We start from the raw sequence: 16495 nt of genomic DNA, 5'->3' as shown, positions 1-16495 counted from the left end.
GGCAAAGTAGAAAAGATCAAAAGAGATACCGTCGTGCAAATGAGTTTTTGGTGATGTATGTAAATCAGTACATAAATGATACACCAAAACACACACACCCAAAAGTAAATTTACTATTAAGCAACAATGAAAGTTATGTATATATATCCATATAGTTGTAGTTGGATTCCACTCAACAAACAAATCCCACATATCCAACTCCTTCTTAGCCCATTTTCCAACTCTTGAAAATTTATTCAAGTCCAGTTCTCACCGAAATTGCATACCCCGAGAGAGGGAGACCAAATAAGAAGAACTTGCGCACATCAGAGAGGAAATAATAGAGAAATTTATCCTTAGGTGAAGAGCTTGAGAAGAGAGAATGGGGGAGACGAAGAGAGAGAGCCCGAGAGCAGAGAGAGAAAATTCGAGAGTTTTGGAGAAAATACCTTCATTACATTTTCTCAGTCAAAGTTGATCTAGATTATCTTATTGCAAAGTATTAAGGCATACTTACGTATTGTAAATTTACTCTCGAGATATAGTTTTACAATGTTGTTATGTGTAACACCCGTATTTTTAAATACGTATTTTTCTATTTAATTAACTAATTAAATTATTTATTTTAAAAATTTCTGATTGGATTTCGGGATACGTGGGCTGGTTTTGGGCCCGCGGTGTTGTTAAAACTGGGGTTTGGACCCAAGTATATAAACACATTTTTTCTAGAAAATAGGGTTCCCCGGAGAATAGAATATATTAAAAAAAAAAGGCAGAGCTTAAAATTTAGATTTACGGAGGGTGGGAGCGGACGGTTCCCGATTCTGAGGGATTCGTCGAAATTGTTAAATCTGGTGAGTAATTTATTTTCTTTATTCGGGATTTATGGTTTTCCCTGTATCGGAGTATACCGAATAAGGTTTCGGCCTATTAATACTGTTCGTTATACTGTTGTGTTGGACTTCGTGCCATCTGTTGTATTAAACTTTGTTATATATCGGTTTTTATTAAAATGTTGAACTGTGATACTCTGAGTTTAAACTGTCGAACTTTGGAACTGTGCCTTAAAAACTGTCGAAGCTCTGTAAAGCTTGCACGGTTCGTTAATGGCAGCGCACCCCAGTATCGTTTTTTGTATTCTGTTGATTGTTGTGTGGTTTGGTTTGTTAAATTGTGATTTGGGTCGTGTGTGGTGCTGATGAAGCTCTCTCAGCGCATTAATGGCGGCGACCGAAAAATCGCCCAGTTTATATTAAAGTTTATTGTTTGGGTTTTGGTTGGGGATTGGATGTTGGGTTATTAGTAATGAGATTAGGAGGATTGATGGAGGAGATGAGGGATGCGAGTGTGGTGCTGTCGAGTGGAGCTGGAGGCACCATTAATGGCAGCCAAGAAATCGCCAGTAATGGTTTATGTGACTATGATGGTTGTTGGTTTTCGTTTTTGATGGGTTGAGATTTGGTTGTGAGGGGGTGTGTTTGAGGGTAGTGAGGAGGCGTGAATGATGTTGGAAGGTTGAGGCCGGCCATTAATGGCGGCAGTAAAATTTCCTAGATCTAGTTTTTTGTGATTGTTTGGATTGTAGGATTTGGGATTTTTGGTTTTGTAAATGTTATGTGGTTTTTCCTTCTCTTCATTTTCGGTTTGATGAAGTGAAGAATGGTGGCCGGCGGTTTTGGGTGGCTGCTGGTGGTGCTGGATCTGTTGGAGGGAGAAGACAGAGAACGCGATCCGGTGCTCCCGGACGCACTCTATTTTCTCTACACCTGTTAGCTGTTGGGCCTTGGGCCGGTTTTCGATTTTTGGGCTATTTTGGTTGTTTTGTTGGGCCAGTTCTAATATTAATCTATGGGCCTGTTTAATTTGATCTTGGGACCAGTTTAATTAAGTCTAGTTTGGGCCCAGTTTAACTTAAGTTTTGGGACCAGTTCTAATATTAGTCTATGGCCCGTTTCATTTGTATTTTTAGACCGAACCCTTTGTTTTGGGCCGGTTTTTTTAATATTCTTTGACCAGGTCCAGGACTTAAAATAGATCTAATTGGGTCGGGGTAAAATAAATAAAGTGGACTTTTAGACTTTTCGGGTTAAGGTTTGGGCTCACTTTGTTGGGTCAGAACCATTACCTGGTCCAATTAAATGAGCCACGAGCTTTAGATTGACCGATTGACCTTTTTGACCATCTTTTCGACTTTGTGGCTGTGGCGTGTTGAGTTTGATTTTGACCACGATGGCGTGTTGATTTTGGCGTTGATGCGATGTGTTTACTTTGACCGTGATGGGTTGACTTTGACTTTTGTAGTGATGTGTTGACTTTGACCATGATGGGTTGACTTTGACTTTGACCATGATGTGTTGACTTTGACCATGATGGGTTGACTTTGATTTTGACCATGATGTGTTGACTTTGACCATGATGTGTTGTTCGTGACTTTGACCATGATGTGTTGATTTTGACTTTGACCGTCGACCGTTGACTTTGACTTTGACCGTTTGACTTTTCGGATTGGTATGAATGTTGACTTTTTCCAGGTTTTTCATATGTTTGTTTATATGAACAAATATAGTAATAAAATATTATCGATATTATATAAGCTTGATTTGGTCGTTAATCTAATTTAGATTTGACGTGAAGTAGTGTGTAAAAGCGTATATATATTGGGGAACTTTGATTGTGGATTATGTTTTTTTATTTATTTGTCTTACGTTTTATGTGTATATTATATTATATATAGTAATAAAATAAACGAAAGGCTTTGGTATAATTTGGTGGTCATTATCTATTAAAGATTTGACCTCGATGTTGTGTATTTTTGAATGGCGACGATATTGAGATGTTAGGAGATATTATATTCTAATAATCGTTATAATGTATGTGATCACGTTGAAGCGTTGTGACATGATATAATATCTTTGGGATATTTATATTAATGCAATATCTTGGAGAAATGTATATACACTCCATTATTTTATATGTGAGATCTTAATATAGTATCGGTGAATATTTACTTCACGGGAGTGTGGTATAGTCTGAATAATATATTGGCGCGTGAAAGAAGCGAAAGTATTATGAGATATAATTGAGATGTTTAGATATTATGGCTTAGTGCGATAAGGTAATTGACGCACTTGGCGTGGTATAGTAGAAATGCTTTATGAGTCGTAAGCGCATTTAATAACTCGAATAAATTCACGAACGAAAATCCACAGAACACATTACCACAACTCGTGAGATTTGCCTTGTGTGTGGGCTTATGTGATATGATGATCAATGTGTTGGGTGTATATATAAGATGTGATTGGCCCGTGTGTTGGGCAATCAGAAGCCGAATAGTGGCTTGATCTATTCGATTCGAAAAATAGAGCGATGATCGCATGATATTTTATCTGCGAATAGTGGCGATGCTTACATAGATTTGGCTTCCGGTGTGAGGATTTACGGTGTGCGGCATCATTTCGGGGTGGTTGGTGCGCGGTTTCGTTATGTAAGGGAGGCATGTGGATGTATGTACATGTGGCGTTGGGTTGCGATTGTGGTAGCCGGGAAACTAGGTAAGGCATAGATCTGACGTGATTTTAGGGACAACAATGAAAGTCTAAACTAATATAATTATGGTAATATGTTGGTAAATAATATATCTACAGATAGATGATTGTATATGTTTGGTGGTTAGTAGTTTAGTTATAACCAAACCTCGTGGAGGAACTAAATGCCTTATTTATGATCGTATAGTTTGTTTGTTGTGGTTAGTGGGAAGTTAAAAGCCTCGATTGGAGGAACTACGCCCTAGATTATTATCTTAAAGATGTTGTATTAGTCGTTGAAAAGTTAAAGGCCTGGCCGGTGGAGGAACTAAGTAGGTATGGATTATGGATATATTTGTATAAGTATATATGTTGTTTTTAGGGCTACTCACTTTTGAAGCATTGTTTATAATCTTGAATCCCGATTTGCATGTTTGCTTATCGGGTGTGTTCATTAAATGAACATGGTTGATAAGTCTTGTGAGGTTTAGTGATGAAGAAGATTGGTTCTTTGCTTGTGGTTTGCGTTAGCATTCATGATCTCGGTTGTGTTTTGTTTTCCTCGAGATGATATAGATTTTCGATTAAGATAATATTATTTGCATTTTCATTTTGTAAATTGTTTTATAATGAAGAGGACTTTGTTTAACTTAAAATTTTTATTGGTTTTAATTATCATATTTTAAACCGCTTTGTTTATGGGCTTTTGGGGAGTGGAAGTCGTCACACTCCGAAATCGAAGAGTCGGGGACAAATAATGTTTTCAATTACAATCGAAATTCGAGGCGATGTATTGATTTAAGTATCGAGCTTTTGGTTAGCTTAGACTTAGGTGAGTCCAGGTGATTCCGGATCGTGGTTTATGGGTAGTGTTTAAGTAATATTTTCAAAACTATTTCCATTAGTTGTTTTGTTTTTACAAAGAAAATGAAAGAGATATAGAAATAAAGAAAGTCGATATTTTTCTTAATTTGTTTTATGCGTGTAATGTGTATATTTATATTAGTTCTTTCTTGTGGAGTGCGATATGAAATGCTTTTATTTTTTTCTTATCATATGATGAGTGGTTATATGTGTAATATGTTAATTATTAATGGGTTTGATCAAGATGATGTGTCTTTTACAATGTTGTTTTATTGTTTGTGTTCATTTCCACATGGATTATGGATTAAGTCGATAACATAATGCGTGAATGTTGTATTTGAGTGTTATGTTATTATTCATAAATAATGAAATATTTTTGATCTATATTGAATGAGTTGTATTATCGATGGTTTTGTGGCGTCTTGAGTAAGGAACTAATTGCCTCGATGTTGGAGGAACTATCTACGCCTCACTCAATACACTTTAATGGATGAATAGTGTTTTGAAGTATAAAGAGATTAATTTGTTATATGTGATTAATTATAAATAGAAAGAATAATAAATAAAATATATGTGTATTCTTTTTGAGGCGTGTATACTAGCGATATACGTGTATTCTTTGAGATGTGTATACTTAGCGTATACACATTTTTATATTATTATTATATAGGTGAACTATTACCGATGCGTATATGATTGATTAATATCGTTAAATTAGTTTCACATGATTTTTGCATATTCAAGTATTTATTCTTACTTGTTTGGTTTTGAGTCTATATATGATTTTGATACATGGATATGAAAAATTATTTTTGATCGTGCTATATTTGATCCGGTTGCAAGCATGAATTAGGATTCAAGGGTTGTTTTAAATTTAATATTTCTCGAGAGCATGACTAAAGTAATATAAAGTTTATTGTAGTATCAATGACATGAGTGACTTTTGTTTTAAGTGTCTTTAGGACACTAATTTTTCTTTATGCATGATAATAAAAGACTCCATAATGTTGTATGCATGGATGAACTTATCCCATATGATTTATTAGTTTAAGTAGAATATTAATTTTTAAGTAGAGTTTGCTACGTGTCGGTCGAAACCGCATGCTAATGAGAAATGATATGTTTATCTTGCGTTTAAGTGACGGTAATAATGTGTTTTAATATAGGCAGTTAAAACCGTAATAGGTTTTGTAATGGCATGAGGATATATATTGAATTATTATTTAAAAATAATTAATTCCAATGTTATCTTGTTTAAGTTTAATCAACGTGCATTCTTGTATAGGTTCTAAGTTAATAACCAACCAACGTTTTGTTCATATAGCTTTACTCGAATCTCGGGATGAGATTCTTTTTGAATATATATTTTTAATAACCCGATATTTTTAAATACGTATTTTTTATTTAATTAACTAATTAAATTATTTATTTTAAAAATTCGTCGGATTGGACTCGGGATACGTGGGGCTGGTTTTGGGCCGAGTTAGGTGTTGGCTTGGGTTTGGACCCAAGTATATATAAACACATTTTTTCTAGAAAATAGGGTTCCCGGAGAATAGAATATATTAAAATGGAGGCGCAGAGCTTAAAGCTAGATTTACGGAGGGTGGGGCTGCTTTGACGGTTGGGACTTAGGAGGATTAAATCAATTTGTTAATCTGGTGAGTAGCTATTTTTGCTATTTCACGGATTTATGGTTTTTCTCAGATCGGAATTATACGAATAAGGTTTCGACCTATTAATAATTTGTTCGTTATCTTGTTGTGTTGGACTTCGTGCCATCTGTTGTATTAAACTTTGTTATATATCGGTTTTATTAAAATGTTGAGCGTGATATACTTGAAGAGTTTAAACTGTCGAACTTTGGGCGTGCCTTTAAAAAGCGTCGAAGCTCTGTAAAGCTTGCACGGTTCGTTAATGGCAAGCAAGACCCGATGATATCGTTTTTGTATTACGTTGATTGTTGTGTGGTGGTTTGGTTTGTTAAATTGTGATTTGGGTCGTGTGTGGTGAAGCGATGAAGCTCTCCAACAAGATTAATAAAGGCGACGAAAAATCGCGATTTATATTAAAGTTTATTGTTTGGGTTTTGGTTGGGGATTGGATGTTGGGTTATTAGTAATGAGATTAGGAGGATTGATGGAGGAGATGAGGGATCACGAGGTGAGTGTGGTGTGTCGATTGGGGTGGAGGCACCATTAATGGGCCAAGAAATCGCCGATAATGGTTTATGTGACTATGATGGTTGTTGGTTTTCGTTTTTGATGGGTTGAGATTTGGTTGTGAGGGGTGTGTTTGAGGGTAGTGAGGAGGCGTGAATGATGTTGGAAGGTTGGTAGGCCATTAATGGCGGCGATAAATTTCCTAGATCTAGTTTTTGTGATTGTTTGGATTGTTAGGATTTGGGATTTTTGGTTTTGTAAATGTTATGTGGTTTTTCCTTCTCTTCATTTTCGGTTTGATGAAGTGAAGAATGGTGGCCGGCGGTTTTGGGTGGTTTCTTGGTAGTCTTTTGGAGATCTGTTGGAGGAGAAGCGAGAAGCGATCCGGTGCTCGGACGACTCTATTTTCTCTACACACTGTTGTTGTTGGGCCTTGGGCGGTTTTGATTTTGGGCTATTTTGGTTGTTTTGTTGGGCGAGTTCTAATATTAATCTATGGGCTGTTTAATTTGATCTTGGGACCCGGTTTAATTAAGTCTAGTTTGGGCCCGGTTTAACTTAAGTTTTGGGACCCGGTTCTAATATTAGTCTATGGCGTTTCATTTTGTATTTTAGCCCGAACCCCTTTAACTTGTTTTGGGCGGTTTTCTAATATTGTTTTTGGGACGATCCATGGGGACTTAAAATAGATCTAATTGGGTCGGGTAAAATAAATAAGTGGACTTTTAGACTTTTCGGGTTCTAAGGTTTGGGCTCGCTTTTTGGTCCGAACCATTACCTTTTCGGGTCACGTTTGAGCCCATGAGCCATTAAGATTGACCTTTGACCATCGACCTTTGACTTTGACCATGACATGTTGAGTTTGATTTTGACCATGACGTGTTGATTTTGACGTTGACCACGATGTGTTTACTTTGACCATGATGGGTTGACTTTGACTTTGACCATGATGTGTTGACTTTGACCATGATGGGTTGACTTTGACTTTGACCATGATGTGTTGACTTTGACCATGATGGGTTGACTTTGATTTTGACCATGATGTGTTGACTTTGACCATGATGTGTTGACTGTGACTTTGACCATGATGTGTTGACTTTGACTTTGACCGTCGACCGTTGACTTTGACTTTGACCGTTTGACTTTGACCGTTGACTGTGAATGTTGACTTTTTCCAGTTTTTCATATGTTTGTTTATATGGACAAATATAGTAATAAAATATTATCGATATTATATAACTTGTTTGGTCATTAATCTAATTTAGATTTGGCGTGAGTAGTGTGTAAAAGCATATATATATATTGGGCTTTGATTGTGGGAATGAATGAATTTGTTTATTTGTGCTTACGTTTTATGTGTATATTATATGGACACATATAGTAATAAAAAAATGGAAAGCTGGTATAATTTGGTGGTCATTATCTATTAAAGATTTGACCTTGATGATGTTGTGTATTTTTGACGCGTGGCGATATTGAGATGTTAGGAGATATTATATTCTAATACGTTTATAATGTATGTGATACGTTGAAGCATTGTGACATGATATAATATCTTTGGGATATTTATATTAATGCAATATCTTGGAGAAATGTATATACACTCCATTATTTTATATGTGAGATGCTAATATAGTATCGGTGAATATTTTTGCGGGGAGTGTGGTGTAGTGCAATAATATATTGGCGTGAAAGAGCGAAAGTGGACTATGAGATATAATTGAGATGTTTCTAGATATTATGGCTTAGTGCAATAAGGTAATTGACTGCCTTGCGTGGTATAGTAGAAATGCTTTTATGAGTCATAAGCGTATGACACTGAATAAATTACGTAAGCGAAAATCCTAGAACGACTACCCTGACTTCGTGAGATTTGCCTTGTGTGGGCTTATGTGATATGATTGACCCATGTGTTGGGTGTATATATAAGATGTGATTGGCCCGTGTGTTGGGCAATCGTATTAGCGAATAGTGGCTTGATCTATTCCGTTCGCCAAAATAGAGCGATGATCGCATGATATTTTATCTTAGAATAGTGGCGGTCTTACATAGATTTGGCTTCGTGTGAGGATTTTTACGGTGTCGCGGCATCATTTCAGGGGTGGTTACGCCGGAGTGGCTCATTATGTAAAGGGAGGCATGTGGATGTACATGTTGGCGTTGGGGTTGCGATTGTGGTAGCGGGGAAACTAGGTAAAGACATAGATCTGGCGTGATTTTAGGGACACCAAAAGAAAGTCTAAACTAATATAATTATGGTAATATGTTGGTAAATATAATATATCTCTAGATAGATGATTGTATATGTTGGTGGTTAGTAGTTTAGTTATAACCTAAAACCTCGTGGAGGAACTAAATGCCTTATTTATGATGATCATTATAGTTTGTTGTGTGGTTAGTGGGAAGTTAAAAAAGCCTCGAGTGGAGGAACTACGCCTAGATTATTGTACTTAAAGATGTTGTATTAGTGGTTGAAAGTTAAAGGCGCCTCGGTGGAGGAACTAAGCTAGCATTATGGATTATGGATATATTTGTATAAGTATATGTTGTTTTTAGGGCTACTCACACCGGCATTGTTTATAATCTTGACCCGATTTGCATGTTTGCTTATCGGTGTGTTCGATAAATGAACATAGTTGATAAGTCTTTAATGCGAGGTTTAGTGATGAAGAAGATTGGTTCTTTGCTTGTGGTTTGCATTAGCATTGCATCTCGAGGTTGTGTTTTGTTTTCCCTTGAGATGATATAGATTTTCAGTTAAGATAATATTATTTGCATTTTCATTTGTAAATTGTTTTATAATGAAGAGGACTTTGTTTAACTTAAAATTTTTATTGGTTTTAATTATCCATATTTTTAAAGCTGTTTATGGGCTTTTGGGAGTGGAGAGTCGTCACACCCTCGAATCGAAAAGTCGAGGGGACAAATAATGTTTTTCAAATTACATTCGCCGAAATTAGTGTAATGATTTGGTATCAGAGCTTTTGGTTAGCTTAGACTTAGGTGAGTCTAGGTGATTCTCGGATCGTGGTTTATGGGTAGTGTTTAAGAAGTAATATTTTCAAAACTATTTCCGCTAGTTGTTTTGTTTTTACAAAGAAAATGAAAGAGATATAGAAATAAAGAGAGTCAATATTTTTCTTAATTTGTTTGTACGTGTAATGTGTATATTTATATTAGTTACTCTTGTGGAGTGCATATGAAATGCTTTTATTTTTCTTATCATATGATGAGTGGTTATATGTGTAATATGTTAATTATTAATGGGTTTGATCAAGATGATGTGTCTTTATTACAATGTTGTTTTATTGTTTGTGTTCATTTCCACATGGATTATGGATTAAGTGCGATAACATGTATGCGTGAATGTTGTATTTGAGTGTTATGTTATTATTCAATAAATAATGAAATATTTTGATCTATATTGAATGAGTTGTATTATCGATGGTTTTGTGACGTCTTGAGTAAGGAACTAATTGCCTCGGTGTTGGAGGAACTATCTCGCCTCCTCATTCACTTTAATGGATGAATAGTGTTTTTGAAGTATAAGAGATTAATTTGTTATATGTGATTAATTATAAATAGAAAGAATAATAAATAAAATATATGTGTATTCTTTTTGAGGCGTGTATACTAGCATTATACGTGTATTCACGAGAGATGTGTATACTCTTTGCATGTATACACATTTTATATATTGTATATAGGTGAACTATTACCGATGCGTATATGATTGATTAATATCGTTAAATTAGTTTCACATGATTTTTGCATATTCAAGTATTTATTCTTACTTGTTTTGTTTTGATCTATATGATTTTGATACATGGATATGAAAAATTATTTTTTGGATCGATGCTATATTTGATCCAGTTGCAAGCATGAATTAGGATTCAAGGGTTGTTTTAAATTTAATATTTCGAGAGCATGACTAAAGTAATATAAAGTTTATTGTAGTATCAATGACATGAGTGACTTTTGTTTTAAGTGTGCTAGGACACTAATTTTTCTTTATGCATGATAATAAAAGACTCCATAATGTTGTATGCATGGATGAACTTATCCCATATGATTTATTAGTTTAAGTAGAATATTAATTTTAAGTAGAGTTTGCTCACGATGTCGAGAACCTGCATGCTAATGAGAAATGATATGTTTATCTTGCGTTTAAGTGGCGATAATAATGTGTTTTAATATAGGCAGTTAAAGCTGTAATAGGTTTTGTAATGGCATGAGGATATATATTAGAATTATTATTTAAAATAATTAATTCCAATGTTATCTTGTTTAAGTTTAATCAACGTGCATTCTTGTATAGGTTCTAAGTTAATAACCAGCGTTTTGTTCAGTATAGCTTTACTTCGAATCTCGGGGGCGAGATTCTTTTTGAAGATAATGTATATTTGTAACACCCGTATTTTTAAATCGTATTTTTTCTATTTAATTAACTAATTAAATTATTTATTTTAAAAATTAAATTCGGATTGGACTCGGGATCGTGGGCTGGTTTTGGGCCGAGTGGTGTTGGCTTGGGTTTTGGACCCAAGTATATAAACACATTTTTCTAGAAAATAGGGTTCTGGAGAATAGAATATATAAAAATGGAAGCAGAGCTTAAAGCTAGATTTACGGAGGGTGGGTATGACGGTTGGGGTTCTGAGGGATTCGTCGGTTTGTTCATCTGGTGAGTAGCTATTTTGCTATTTCACGGATTTATGGTTTTCCCTCATCGAATTATACGAATAAGGTTTGACCTATTAATCTTGTTCGTTATCTTGTTGTGTTGGACTTCGTGCCATCTGTTGTATTAAACTTTGTTATATATCGGTTTTATTAAAATGTTGAACTGTGATACTCACGAGTTTAATTTGTCGAACTTTGGGCGTGCCTTAAAAGCTGTCGAAGCTCTGTAAAAGCTTACGGTTCGTTAATGGCAGCATGATATCGTTTTTGTATTACATTGATTGTTGTGTGGTTTGGTTTGTTAAATTGTGATTTGGGTCGTGTGTGGTCTTGATGAAGCTCTCTCGGTAGCATTAATGGCGGCGACGAAAAATCGCCGATTTATATTAAAGTTTATTGTTTGGGTTTTGGTTGGGGATTGGATGTTGGGTTATTAGTAATGAGATTAGGAGGATTGATGGAGGAGATGAGGGGATGCGAGTGTAGTCTTTGTCGAGTGGGAATTTGGAGGCACCATTAATGGCGACCAAGAAATCGCCGATAATGGTTTATGTGACTATGATGGTTGTTGGTTTTCGTTTTTGATGGGTTGAGATTTGGTTGTGAGGGGTGTGTTTGAGGGGTAGTGAGGGGCGTGAATGATGTTGGAAGGTTGAGGCCGGCCATTAATGGCGATAAAATTTCCTAGATCTAGTTTTTGTGATTGTTTGGATTGTAGGATTTGGGATTTTTTGGTTTTGTAAATGTTATGTGGTTTTCCTTCTCTTCATTTTCGGTTTGATGAAGTGAAGAATGGTGGCGGCGGTTTTGGGTGGTTGGCGGTGGTCTTTGGATCTGTTGGAGGGAGAAGGAGAGAAACGCGATCGGTGCTCCGGGACCTCTATTTTCTCTACACTGGCATTTGTTGGGCCTTGGGGCGGTTTCGATTTTGGGCTATTTTGGTTGTTTTGTTGGGCCAGTTCTAATATTAATCTATGGGCCTGTTTAATTTGATCTTGGGACCAGTTTAATTAAGTCTAGTTTGGGCCCAGTTTAACTTAAGTTTTGGGACCAGTTCTAATATTAGTCTATGGCCCGTTTCATTTGTATTTTTAGGCCAGAACCCTTAATATTGTTTTGGGCGGTTTTCTAATATTCTTTGGGGGACGGTCCATAGGACTTAAAATAGATCTAATTGGGTCAGGTAAAATAAATAAGTGGACTTTTAGACTTTCGGGTTCTAAGGTTTGGGCTCCGCCTGTTGGGTCCGAACCATTACCTTTGGTCATGAGCCCATGAGCCATGCACCGTTGACCTTTGACCATCGACCTTTGACTTTGACCATGACATGTTGAGTTTGATTTTGACCATGACGTGTTGATTTTGACGTTGACCATGATGTGTTTACTTTGACCATGATGGGTTGACTTTGACTTTGACCATGATGTGTTGACTTTGACCATGATGGGTTGACTTTGACCATGATGTGTTGACTTTGACCATGATGGGTTGACTTTGATTTTGACCATGATGTGTTGACTTTGACCATGATGTGTTGACTGTGACTTTGACCATGATGTGTTGACTTTGACTTTGACCGTCGACCGTTGACTTTGACTTTGACCGTTTGACTTTGACCGTTGACTGTGAATGTTGACTTTTTCCAGTTTTTCATATGTTTGTTTATATGGACAAATATAGTAATAAAATATTATCGATATTATATAACTTGGTTGGTCATTAATCTAATTTAGATTTGACGTGAGTAGTGTGTAAAGCATATATATATTGGGCTTTGATTGTGGACTATGAATTTGTTTATTTGTCTTTACGTTTTATGTGTATATTATATGGACACATATAGTAATAAAAATGTGGAATTTGGTATAATTTGGTGGTCATTATCTATTAAAGATTTGACCTTGATGTTGTGTATTTTTTGACCGTGATGATATTGAGATGTTAGGAGATATTATATTCCTAATATCGTTATAATGTATGTGATCACGTTGAAGCATTGTGACATGATATAATATCTTTGGGATATTTATATTAATGCAATATCTTGGAGAAATGTATATACACTCCATTATTTTTATATGTGAGATGCTAATATAGTATCGGTGAATATTTGCCACGGGAGTGTGGTATAGTGCAATAATATATTGCACGTGAAAGAGCGAAAGTGACTATGAGATATAATTGAGATGTTTCTAGATATTATGGCTTAGTGCAATAAGGTAATTGACACGCACGTGGTATAGTAGAAATGCTTATGAGTCATAAGCATGTATGACTGAATAAATTACGTAGCGAAAATCCTAGAACGACTACCACAACTCATGAGATTTGCCTTGTGTGGGCTTATGTGATATGATTGACCCATGTGTTGGGTGTATATATAAGATGTGATTGGCCCGTGTGTTGGGCAATCGTAGCGAATAGTGGCTTGATCTATTCCGTTCATAAAATAGAAACGATGATGATCGCAATATTTTATGCGAATAGTGGCGGTCTTACATAGATTTGGCTTCCGTGTGAGGATTTACGGTGTCGCGGCATCCATTTCGGGGTTTACATACGGAGTGGCTCATTATGTAAGGGGAGGCATGTGGATGTACATGTTCGTTGGGTTGCGATTGTGGTAGCGGAAACTAGGTAAGGACATAGATCACGGCGTGATTTTAGGGACACACAAAGAAAGTCTAAACTAATATAATTATGGTAATATGTTGGTAAATAATATATCTCTAGATAGATGATTGTATATGTTTGGGTGGTTAGTAGTTTAGTTATAACTAAAAACCTCGTGGAGGAACTAAATGCCTTATTTATGATCATATAGTTTGTTGTGTGGTTAGTGGGAAGTTAAAGGCCTCGATTGGAGGAACTACTGCCTAGATTATTGTACTTAAAGATGTTGTATTAGTCGTTGAAAGTTAAAGCTACCGTGGAGGAACTAAGCTGCCATTATGGATTATGGATATATTTGTATAAGTATATGTTGTTTTAGGGCTACTCACACCGGCATTGTTTATAATCTTGACCCGATTTGCATGTTTGTTTATGGTGTGTGTTCATTAAATGAACATAGTTGATAAGTCTTGGCAGGTTTAGTGATGAAGAAGATTAGTTCTTTGCTTGTGGTTTTGCGTTAGCATTGCATCTCGAGGTTGTGTTTTGTTTTCCTTGAGATGATATAGATTTTCAGTTAAGATAATATTATTTGCATTTTCATTTGTAAATTGTTTTATAATGAAGAGGACTTTGTTTAAGTTAAAATTTTTATTGGTTTTAATTATCCGCATATTTTAAACTGTTTATGGGCTTTTGGGAGTGGAGAGTGCGTCACACCTCGGAAATCGAAGAGTCGGGGACAAATAATGTTTTTCCGATTTCTGTCGAAATTCGGGGTGTGACATTATGTGTCTTGTAACTTGTTGACTATAAAATCAACTTCGAAATGTAACTGATTAGAACTAACCATTAGTTTTAAAGTTTGTCTAGTTTGTCCAGTGGCAAGCATAGATAAAATATGATGATAAGGGCCATCAGTTTCCAAGTGTATAATAATTAGATAGAATAGGAGACTTATATGACTGCAGGTTTACAACCAGAATTACTATGTAATGCAACACTATGAGATATAACATTAATGGTTATCAAATAGTTCTATAGCGCAACATGGTTTTCGCAACACATAACAACTATGAAGCAACAACAATTATTTTTTAGCTTGTTAGCTCAATTTTATCTACTTTTCATAAGACAAAGCAAATAGACTACATATGATTCCTTAACCGTATATCATAACAGAAAGATTTTGGTAATCTCAATGCATAATATAATTAGTCAGAGCAATAAATGAACATAAAAGCAATATCAGATCTATAAAGGAACCGAGAGTAATCGGTATGGCTGATTACGACAAAGGGAGTGGCACTGACTATTCAGATCACCTAGTGGAAAGCAATAAATGGGAAGTGAAGTAACACACAAAAAAACCAACACTGATTTTTATTTTATTTTTCATTCAAGTTCTGAAAGGAATATTTAGTACATGGAAAGTCAACATGAAAACAACTCTTTCCCCGAACATAAATCAACTTCTAATAATTATCTGTTTGCGTGCTCTTTGATCCTCCTCGTAAGCTCAGTTTTGAAATGTCTGATAATACACTGCATCAGCCAAGCAGCAGTATCGCCTAATGCACAAATGGTGTGCACCACTATTTGCTTAATCAATCTTTCAATGATCATCCATAGCAATATTGTCCCCTCTCTACAATGAGTGCACTGCCACAACTCTCATGTTTGTAATAATAAGAAAAACTTGCAATTGCATCCACAACGTATGTCAACTTGTCGTCCACAATAACTGCAACAGTTCCTAGCCTAGACGTAACGGCATTGAGAGCATCATATTCCCTCATTTGCTACCACCTGCAACAAAGCGTGTAAAAAATTAAATTATTCAAAATCTAAACTACATATCTGTCATTGTACATGTTCTGAATCAACTCCATTATGCACTATTCCCCATCGAAAAGAATATTGTAATTGAGATAAATATAAACTACTGAAATAGTACAAAAACATAGCATCTTATTTTTTTTCAAAAAATTGGCAGAGATTCCCTTGTTTTTTGACATTCAAACTAAATATGTTCCTTTAAATAAATGTATAGATAATCCTTGTTTTAATAATCTAAATTGAGATAAATATAAACTATAGAAAAAGTACAAAAACATAACATCTTCCTTTTGAATGAAGTCCAGAGAATGTACACTAGATTGAAGAAAAGAGCATGGAAATAATGGAAGACATGGTTTCATATAAAAGACTAGATAGAGATATGACATAAAACTGGGAGGTAGCTTCTTCAAAATTTAGACTTCACTTTTAAATGGTTCACAATGCAATATCAAGTAAAAGCTAATATAAACAACTCTTATAATATGGAAATGGATTTTAGACTGTCTAAGAGTGATAGCTATAAGCATTAAGCTGCTAGTGGAAGTAACCTGACATCACATGCACTCAAACTATAAAGAGAAAACTGATGTGAGCAAAAAGGTGAATTAACAATAAACTTTCTTGTATTCTATTTGAAGCATGTTTGGCAACTGAGAGAATGTATAGAAAAAACAACATGGAAATAATGGAACACATGGCTTCATATATGCTTTTGAAGTTTAGAAAAGATATTACCATCAAGTCTATGAAAATTGAATCTTCTGAAGAGAGCTAGTAGAAATGAGCTTATGAAGAGAGCCAATAGAAATGAGGTCCTCATCTAATTTG

The sequence above is a fragment of the Coptis chinensis genome, chromosome 1 (assembly GCF_015680905.1).
Source record: "Coptis chinensis isolate HL-2020 chromosome 1, ASM1568090v1, whole genome shotgun sequence".
NCBI classification, from domain to species: Eukaryota; Viridiplantae; Streptophyta; class Magnoliopsida; order Ranunculales; family Ranunculaceae; genus Coptis; species Coptis chinensis.
Note: the sequence above shows the minus strand (reverse complement) of the source record.